Here is a 10,564-nt window from a genome sequence, read left to right as displayed (position 1 = left end):
AGCACCTTTCCGAGAAATGATGGCTTGTGCCGCGCCGCGGTGGAGAGTGCCAAGCCGTCATTTCTTTGCCAAAAAGGCAGTGCCAGCCCTGCATTCACATGTAGAAGAGATGGTGGGCCAGTCTTTGAGCATGTCGGTCTCTGCCAAAGTGCACGGCAGCACCGACGTGTGGAGCTGTAACTACGGTCAGGGACAGTACATGTCATTTACGGCCCACTGGGTGAACGTGGTGCCGTCACAGCCGCACCAGCAACTTGGACAGGTCACGCCGCTTTTGCCTCCACGTTTGCACGTCCTTGGTCCACAAAAGATGTCCACCTCTACCACCTCTTCTTCCGCCGTGTCCTCAGCCGCCACCCCCGTGCCAAGTCCCATTACCCAACCGGCATATCACATGTGCAGGGCGCAACGGTGTCACGCTGTGCTGCACCTGGTATGCCTTGGCGAACGTAGTCACACAGGGGAGGAACTTCTCAGTGTAATGAACAGAGAAATCGACAGATGGCTGTCTCCGCGCAAAGTGAAAATCGGAACCATGTTGACCGACAACGGAAAGAACATGGTGTCTGCTCTGCGTCAAGGAAGGTTGTGCCATGCGCCATGCATGGCTCACGTGTTCAATCTGGTTGTCAAGCGGTTCCTAAAATCCACCATCCCACTGCAAGACATCCTTAAAATGTCACGTAAACTTTGCATGCATTTCAGCCATTCCTACACCGCAAAGCACACCCTCCTTGAGCTGCAGCAGCAGAACGGAATTCCACAGCATTGCCTGATCTGCGACGTTGCAACAAGGTGGAATTCAACCCTACACATGTTAGACCGCCTTTACGAACAGCGAAAGGCCATCACCGATTTCCTGATGTTACAAGCGGATAAAGGTACTCCCCTGTGTAACTTCGATGTCAGCCATTGGCAGCTCATGCGTGACACCTGCCGCTTGCTGAGGCCCTTTGAGGAGGCAACGCTATTCGTGAGTCGGCAGGACTATGGGATGAACGACGTCATTCCTCTGTTGCACGTCCTGGAACAAATGCTGTTAACAATGACTGGTCACGGTGCGGTAGACGTGGCGCACACAGATCTCAACGCCACATGACCCCTGTGGGGGCAGGACAGGAAGAAGAGGAGGAGGTAGAGGAGGACATTTGTGCTCAGGAATTATTGAGTGAAATGGGTGGTTTTTCCACTCAGCGGACAGGAGTGGAGGAGCAGGAGCATCTGGTAGAGGAGGAGGAGGAGGAGACAGAGGACCCAGACGCACCGTGGCAGTATGCTGTGGAGATGGAGGCAGGGAGTCCCTCGCATTCCTTGGCACAAATGGCCCATAGCATGCTCGGTTGCTTGCGTAGCGACAGCCGAATAATAACCATCAGACAGAGGGATGACTTTTGGCTGTCCACCTTGTTGGACCCTCGCTACCGTTCAAAAATGGTGGCCTTTTTCACACCTGCTGAGAGGGAGGCCAAAATAACGTACTATAAAAACCACCTATGTAGTCAGTTGGTCTCTGCCTTTCTGCGCCAACGTCCATCCTCAGACACTGTGGGCCCTGTGCGCTCGCGTTCCGCTGCCATGGCAGCAGGGGAGGGGTGGGGTGGTAGGAGCAGTGGCAGCTCCACCAGCAGCGGCTGCCTCAGTCTGCAGTCGATGATGAGTAGCTTTCTTTACCAGCGCAGTGAGGAAACTACTAACCAGCCGCAGCAGCAGCAGCATCAGGTGGACCTGGAGCAGGACCTCAAACAACAGGCTTGGGCCTACTTGGACAGCACCCTGCCAACCGAGGTAGACAATCCCCTTGACTACTGGGCAACGAAACTTGACCTTTGGCCCCAACTAGCTGAATTTGCCCTTGAAAGGCTGTCATGCCCGGCCAGTAGCGTGGCATCGGAGCGCGTGTTTAGTGCGGCAGGAGGTATTGTAACTCCGCGGAGGACACGACTGTCCACCCAAAGTGTGGAGAGACTCACGTTTGTGAAAATGAATCAGGCGTGGATTAGTCTGGATTTCAAACCACCAGTTCCTGACACAAATGACTAAATCCGCCATGAATCATGCCCCAAACGTGCCACTTTCAGGTCTCCTCACACACTGCTGGTGTGTTCCATTTTTTGTCATAGGGTGCTGGCAGATTACGGGCCTCCCATTGCTGCTGCCAGGCCCCTAATCTGCCATGGGCCCCTGTACCGCCTCCTCATGCTGCTGCCAGGTCCACAGTGTCTCATGCCATGTGCCACTTTCAGGTCTCCTCACACTGCTGGTGTGTTCCATTTTTTGTCATAGGGTGCTGGCAGATTACGGGCCTCCCATAGCTGCTGCCAGGCCCCTAATCTGCCATGGGCTTCTGTACTGCCTTCTCATGCTGCTGCCAGGTCCACAGTGTCTCATGGGTCCCTGTACGGCCTCCCATTGCTGCTGTCTCCATCGCCACACTCTGCCATGTGCCACTTTCAGGTCTCCTCACACACTGCTGGTGTGTTCCATTTTTTGTCATAGGGTGCTGGCAGATTACGGGCCTCCCATAGCTGCTGCCAGGCCCCTAATCTGCCATGGGCCCCTGTACCGCCTCCTCATGCTGCTGCCAGGTCCACAGTGTCTCATGCCATGTGCCACTTTCAGGTCTCCTCACACTGCTGGTGTGTTCCATTTTTTGTCATAGGGTGCTGGCAGATTACGGGCCTCCCATAGCTGCTGCCAGGCCCCTAATCTGCCATGGGCCCCTGTACCGCCTCCTCATGCTGCTGCCAGGTCCACAGTGTCTCATGGGTCCCTGTACGGCCTCCCATTGCTGCTGTCTCCATCGCCACACTCTGCCATGTGCCACTTTCAGGTCTCCTCACACACTGCTGGTGTGTTCCATTTTTTGTCATAGGGTGCTGGCAGATTACGGGCCTCCCATTGCTGTTGCCAGGCCCCTAATCTGCCATGGGCCCCTGTACCGCCTCCTCCTGCTGCTGCCAGGTCCAGAGTCTCTCATGGGTCCCTGTACGGCCTCCCATTGCTGCTGTCTCCATCGCCACACTCTGCCATGTGCCACTTTCAGGTCTCCTCACACACTGCTGGTGTGTTCCATTTTTTGTCATAGGGTGCTGGCAGATTACGGGCCTCCCATTGCTGCTGCCAGGCCCCTAATCTGCCATGGGCCCCTGTACCACCTCCTCATGCTGCTGCCAGGTCCACAGTGTCTAATGCCATGTGCCACTTTCAGGTCTCCTCACACTGCTGGTGTGTTCCATTTTTTGTCATAGGGTGCTGGCAGATTACGGGCCTCCCATAGCTGCTGCCAGGCCCCTATTCTGCCATGGGCCCCTGTACTGCCTCCTCATGCTGCTGCCAGGTCCACAGTGTCTCATGGGTCCCTGTACGGCCTCCCATTGCTGCTGTCTCCATCGCCACACTCTGCCATGTGCCACTTTCAGGTCTCCTCACACACTGCTGGTGTGTTCTATTTTTTGTCATAGGGTGCTGGCAGATTACGGGCCTCCCATAGCTGCTGCCAGGCCCCTAATCTGCCATGGGCCCCTGTACCGCCTCCTCATGCTGCTGCCAGGTCCACAGTGTCTCATGCCATGTGCCACTTTCAGGTCTCCTCACACTGCTGGTGTGTTCCATTTTTTGTCATAGGGTGCTGGCAGATTACGGGCCTCCCATAGCTGCTGCCAGGCCCCTAATCTGCCATGGGCCCCTGTACCGCCTCCTCATGCTGCTGCCAGGTCCACAGTGTCTCATGGGTCCCTGTACGGCCTCCCATTGCTGCTGTCTCCATCGCCACACTCTGCCATGTGCCACTTTCAGGTCTCCTCACACTGCTGGTGTGTTCCATTTTTTGTCATAGGGTGCTGGCAGATTACGGGCCTCCCATAGCTGCTGCCAGGCCCCTAATCTGCCATGGGCCCCTGTACCGCCTCCTCATGCTGCTGCCAGGTCCAGAGTCTCTCATGGGTCCCTGTACGGCCTCCCATTGCTGCTGCCAGGAGGCAGCAGGGTCGCAGCAGTGTCAGTGGAGGCAAACGGCCACGGAGTAGAGCACCAGCTCCACTGCAGCCTACCACCACGGCCAGTAGTGGTGCCGGTGTGCACGGAGGAAGTAGCAGTCAGCCAGTGAGGAGTAGCGGGGGCAAAGTTTCCTACTCGGCGGTGTGGCAATTTTTCGTCAAGCCGCCCGAGGAAGTAAACGTAGCCGTATGTCGACTATGTGGCCAGAAAGTCAAGCGTGGCCAGGGGGCCCATGTTGGGACTACAGCGTTGCGGCAGCATATGCAGCGTCGCCATTCGGTGGCCTGGGAAAACCGTGATAAAGATACGGCGGTTCTGCCTGCCCCAGCCCAGGGTTCCATTTTTTCATAGGGTGCTGGCAGATTACGGGCCTCCCATTGCTGCTGCCAGGCCTTAATCTGCCATGGGCCCCTGTACCGCCTCCTCATGCTGCTGCCAGGTCCACAGTGTCTCATGGGTCCCTGTACCGCCTCCCATTGCTGCTGTCTCCATCGCCACACTCTGCCATGTGCCACTTTCAGGTCTCCTCACACTGCTGGTGTGTTCCATTTTTTGTCATAGGGTGCTGGCAGATTACGGGCCTCCCATTGCTGCTGCCAGGCCTGTAATCTGCCATGGGCCCCAGTACCGCCTCCTCATGCTGCTGCCAGGTCCACAGTCTCTCATGGGTCCCTGTACGGCCTCCCATTGCTGCTGTCTCCATCACCACACTCTGCCATGTGCCACTTTCAGGTCTCCTCACACTGCTGGTGGGTGCCATTTTTTGTCATAGGGTGCTGGCAGATTACGGGCCTCCCATTGCTGCTGCCAAGCCCATAATCTGCCATGGGCCCCCGTACCGACTCCTCATGCTGCTGCCAGTCCCGTAATCTGTCATGGGCCCCTGTTGTCGCTTGTTGGCATATTCCGCTCGTTCAGATGCTCCTTCTCCTGCTACTCCTCTTCACGGATTCCGTCAGCAGTCTTTCTTGGAATCCGTTTCCAAGAGACAACAGTTTGCGAGCACGCACCCGACGGTGCAGAAGCTGAACGTCCTCCTGTCCAAGTTGCTGCTGCCAGGCTCGTAATCTGTCATGCGCCCCTGTACCGCCTCCTCATGCTGCTGCCAGGTCCAGAGTGTGTCATGGGCCCCCGTACCGACTCCTCATGCTGCTGCCAGGCCCGTAATCTGTCATGGTCCCCTGTACCGCCTCCTCCTGCTGCTGCCAGGTCCAGAGTGTGTCATGGGTCCCTGTACGGCCTCCCATTGCTGCTGCCAGGCCCGTAATCTGCCATGGGCCCCCGTACCAACTCCTCATGCTGCTGCCAGGCCCGTAATCTGTCATGGGCCCCTGTACCGCCTCCTCATGCTGCTGCCAGGTCCAGAGTGTGTCATGGGTCCCTGTACGGCCTCCCATTGCTGCTGTCTCCATCGCCACACTCTGCCATGTGCCACTGTCAGGTCTCCTCACACTGCTGGTGGGTTCCATTTTGTCATAGGGTGCTGTATGGCCTCCCATTGCTGCTGCCTCCACCGCCACACTGTGGCTCCACACTCTGGTTTTGGCCCCGTGACTGCCCAAATGAGTGAAGTGTGCGGTGATTCTAAGATCGACGGCACTCATCTGCATGTCATACTGACTGACAGTATTATTTCTCTTCCCCAGCAGACTCCAAGGGCATTTAAATTAAAGGTACAGTGTTCTGCACTAATATAAAGGCTCTCTGAAGCCTAGAAACACCCTTTTATAAGTTAAATTCGCAGCGAATATATTCGACTCGAATCAAAATTTTTTCACGAATTCGCCGAATCAGTCGAATCGAATTTTTGAATAATTCGCTCATCTCTAATGTTCACTTTTCAAATGGATCTGAACTAACGGCCAATGCAAGTGTATAGGCAGGCAGATGTAAATGGATGCGTGTTCATTTACATTGGCTCACCCAAAGACAAGAAACAGACAAGGTCTGCATCCCTTTCTGACATAAATAGATGATGTTCATTAGTGTACTTTATGTTGAAGATTGATTTTGTTAAAAACACATTTTTACACCTGAAATTTCCATCTTCCACCCTTCCCACAGGGAGGGGCATTTCCAGTAGGGAGTCATTTGCTGTGTACATTACCAGCAGCATGGCATGTGATCTGAGCCATAAGACACTCATCAACAATGTACACTGAGATATGCACTGTGGGATACCTCCGGCAGGCAGTACAGTGATAACGTCGAGAAAGATAGGCGATGGCTGTAGATCTTCCAAGTTGTCACCCTCACTGGATTTCAATGAGTGCAAGGCATCAGTAGAAGCATACAGTAGTAAGTGCTAAATTGGTGAAGTGTGTATTTGGGACCTTTGGGTGACATACAGTATATTGTGCACAAAACTGACAAGTTAAAATGGATCAGTGGGACATATTTATATACACTATATTGCCAAAAGCATTGGGACACCTGCCTTTACATGCACATGAATTTTAATGGCATCCCAGTCTTTGACCGTAGGGTTCTATATTGAGTTGGCCCACCCTTTGCAGCTATAACAGCTTCAACTTTTCTGGGAAGGCTGTCCACAAGGTTTAGGAGTGTGTTTATGGGAATGTTTGACCATTCTTCCAGACGTGCATTTGTGAGGTCAGGCACTGATGTCGGGCGAGAAGGCCTGGCTGGAACACCTGAATCCAATGATTTGGGGGAGTGCCTCAATACATTTGGCAATATAGTGTAGGTTCCAACAAGAGTCAAATTCCACTCTCATTTGAGTAGCACATTAACAGGATATTAGGACAGGTTGGTAGGTGTAGTTCCAAATCCACCCAGCAGGTGCCGCCTTATGGATTTGGGGATGGAGTAGAGCATTAGGGGGATGATGCTCCTTTGCAGCTTCCATAGGTGTCAACTGGGGAGCAGCTGTCTGATTGGTCACTGCAACCCTCAGTGACCCTCTGCAGCCATCTTGATTGGTTTGGTAGTCTATAACCACTGTGGTTCATAGAAAAGCTCAAAAATCCTTATTACAATTAAATATATTTTTAAAAAAATGAAGTTTTAAACATAGGAGTTTAATTTGCCACCAGATCCCAATACCATAGGGTAGTGTCGTAATAGTAAATTCCCCAGATTCATCATCCGAGGACCACATTCTCATGGTCATCATCCAGGGCCAGAGGCCAAGTGAATCTGGATATGCAGCAGGGCTGTCCTTTCTGTGGGATTTGTGGGCTCTTAGGAGAGGGCATTTCGGTCAGGTGTGCAGGAATGATCCTTTACTGCATCTCCAGCAGATTCATCATCCAAGGACCACATTCTCACGGTCATCATCCAGGGGCAGAGGCCAAGCAAATGTGGATATGCAACAGGGCTGTCCTTTGTGCGGGATTTGCGGGCTCTTGGGAGAGAGAAGGTTTCGGTCAGGTGTGCAGGAATGATCCTTTACTGCATCTCAACTTCACCACAGCCTTCCACCCGTGTCTGTATCATTTGCTGCAGAAGACAACTAAGCACGTGGCAGAAGTCCAAGAAGCCATTTTTAATTTTGCTGCAACAGAAAGGGGATCCTCCACAGGGACCATCTGTTCAACTTGCCTATGAGCACCCATTTCTCCTTCCACTCCACCATTACCAGCCAGCTATCATGGACAACAATCCCCTCATTATAGCCACCACATGCACCAACACCTGCAACCCTTGGGCCATTTGCATATAGCCCAAACACATCCCTCGCCTCCATGTCTAGGTACTTCCATTCCAACTCCCTTTCCATAGTTCTTGGTCCCTTCCCCCTGCCTATTACCAGAAATATTTTTTTTAGTAATACAGGAAAAGAAAAAAGTTCAATAGTGTGTTGTGTATTCATTAGGAATGTGAATTTCAGATTTATATTGACTCCGGTACTGAGCTGCTCATATATTCTTCTTTCACAGAATGTGAGAGAAGAATATACTGTATGGGCAGCTTAGTACTTGTTCTGGCAGTACAAGAACATTTCCACTTTAATTCCTCCAGAAACTGGAAACAGCGATGTAAAAAAAAGTGAGCTGAGTGGCAGACAACCGATGTCAATTGATCTGAACTGAAGGGAAAGCTGAAGTGTACTACTTTATTCTAAACTGATAACAGCCTTGTGAAAGAACCCTGACATGCATTCTGGAGGCCTTCTGGGTGAGAGAGGTGATTAGGAGGGGGTCAACCTTTTCACTGCCAGGTCCATACACCGTACAGACCTGACAGCAGGGAGTTTTATACACAACCCAGTGGCTGCAGCCACCAGGATTGTGTATAAATGTGACAGGCAGACTACTGTCTGTCAGGTGGAAGCAGTCAGGTGGCACCGCTGCCGCCTATCACTTCCACAGCCCCCGATTCCTCTGCCCTGCCCGCGGGCACACTCCCGCTATGTAAACAGGCTCTGCTTGCCCATCTGCAGACCCAGGAAGAGCCAAGGCGGGTGCTGGCGGCTGGAGGGGAGAGTCAGCTCCCCTGCCCTTCTTTGGCTGACCTAGAAGGTGACATCCATAACGTCACTTCCAGATCACAGCTGTCACTTTCCTGGCTAGAATAACCAGGGAAAGATGTATTGCAATGCAGTTTGCATTGCAATACATCTAATGGAGCCCAGGAGGAGACATGCAGGGTCATTTAGACCTTGCATGTCTCAATAAAGAGAACCTATCACCAAAATAATCATCACACTGGGGAGTGTGTCCCCTATGCGATGGAAAAAAAAAGTTAGGGTAAAAAAAAAAAAAAAGTTACACCCAAGCACATAACATCCCCCTCACCCCCACATGTATGAACATAAACGCATGCATTGGGGTGCTTATGCAGAAAATGTCAATTGTGACGCGTGTTACATATCGCACGGCGGAATGAGAGCAATAATTCTAGCACCAGACTTTCTCTGTAACGCTAAACTGTTTACCTATTGGGGCTTTTGAAACGTCATCTATGGAAAATATAGGGTACTGAAGTTTGATGCAATTTCATAGGCACACACAAATTTAAGGTTTGGTATCTACTTACTCGGCACAACTTCGTCTTTTATATTTTACCAAAAATGTGGGTAATTTATTGTGTTTGTTTGCCCTAAAATTCACTTTAGTGTGATTGTTACTGAAATTTTGTGTTTCCTAGACCTTTGCAATAATATTGTTGGACATAAAAAATTGGAACTAAAACTTTTTTATTCTCTAGGGTATCTGCTTTTAGAAAATATATGCTTTGGGCGTTTTGTGTAATATTCAGGCCTTAAATAATTTTTTTAAGCATGTTTGGAAAAAACAAAAATATGAAAAACCGGCTCTGGCAGTGAAAGGGTTAATGTTTAAATGGTATACTTGTTGGCAAAGATGTAAATGTTGATTCCTTATAACCACTGTAACTTATGGAACACTTTGGGGGTTATTTACAATAATTGGAGAGTGCAAAATCTGGTGCAACTCTTCATAGAAACCAGGTTTTATAGGAAAAGCCTAATTGAATAAGCTGAAGTTATAAGCAGATTGGGTATCATGCACAGCTGCACCAGATTCTAAGTGCACCAGTTTTGGAAAATCTACCCCTGTATTTAGTCCGAATGCACTCAAAAATGTAATTTCAACTTGTGTGATCGGCTTATTGTTTTTCACAGACAGCTGAACAAATCCTGGTCAGATGGAACCCCAGCTAAAAAAAAAAAAAAAAAAAAAGCTTTAGCTTGCTGTCATGCATATGGAATGAGAAGGATGGATGTCCTGTATGATGTTCTTAAAGAGGTGTTCCTATTGTCTCTGTGAAGTGTGCAAATTATGGTTTGGGTGTTTTTTGTATACTCTGTGCCATATACACAAAGGTATTGATTTATTACAGGCAAACAGACTTTTCACTTTGCAAAAAACACTATCCCCAGAGCTTACTGACTGATGTGAAACTCTGCTTCCAACCATCATTCAATTACCTGCAAGTATTTTTTTTTTCTTTTTTAAAATTTTTCTTTTAAGTGTCTAAGTAAAAAATTCCCCTGCAAAGTGAACACTCCATTTGCCTTTAGTAAATAAACTTCTATGTGTGGGGTACACTGCATTCATATGGCCCCAGCTCCATCCCTTTCTCCTCCAGAATGTGAAGACTCTTCTGTGCTACCTCTGACAGTTTTATCTATGTATATAGCCTACGCTGTTCACTAGTTGTTTAAGATATGTTGTCACTTTGTGATCATTGTTTTTACACAATTTTCTGTAATTTTCTCCATTCTTGTTTGCAAGCTGCTGCATTGTTCCTACAAGACACACATTGAGGCTAGGAAAGAAAATATTCTTTTTGACCACTTTAAACACTTCAATGCCGACATCTTCCGCATCACTTTGTTTCAATAAAGATATTTGTGAATGCCAAGGGTTTGGTGAGTTCAGCTGCCTGATGAAGATTGTTTGCAGTGATTGTCTCTGCTATGTTCAGGCCAGGCATAGAGTTCTTGAGAAGGGAAAAGTCAGGCAAGGATAAATGGAATACGACTAATTCCACATGACCACGCATATAGTAAATTATTAACTGGTAACATAAGTGTAAAGTAGATATCCTACAGTTTTTCAGCCTGCTTCTGTCTTCACGA

The sequence above is a fragment of the Staurois parvus genome, unplaced genomic scaffold (genome assembly GCF_062004578.1).
Source record: "Staurois parvus isolate SC_StPar_1 unplaced genomic scaffold, SC_StPar_1.0 ptg000299l, whole genome shotgun sequence".
NCBI classification, from domain to species: Eukaryota; Metazoa; Chordata; class Amphibia; order Anura; family Ranidae; genus Staurois; species Staurois parvus.
The sequence above is the reverse complement of the archived record's forward strand: the minus strand, read 5'-3'. Positions refer to the sequence as shown.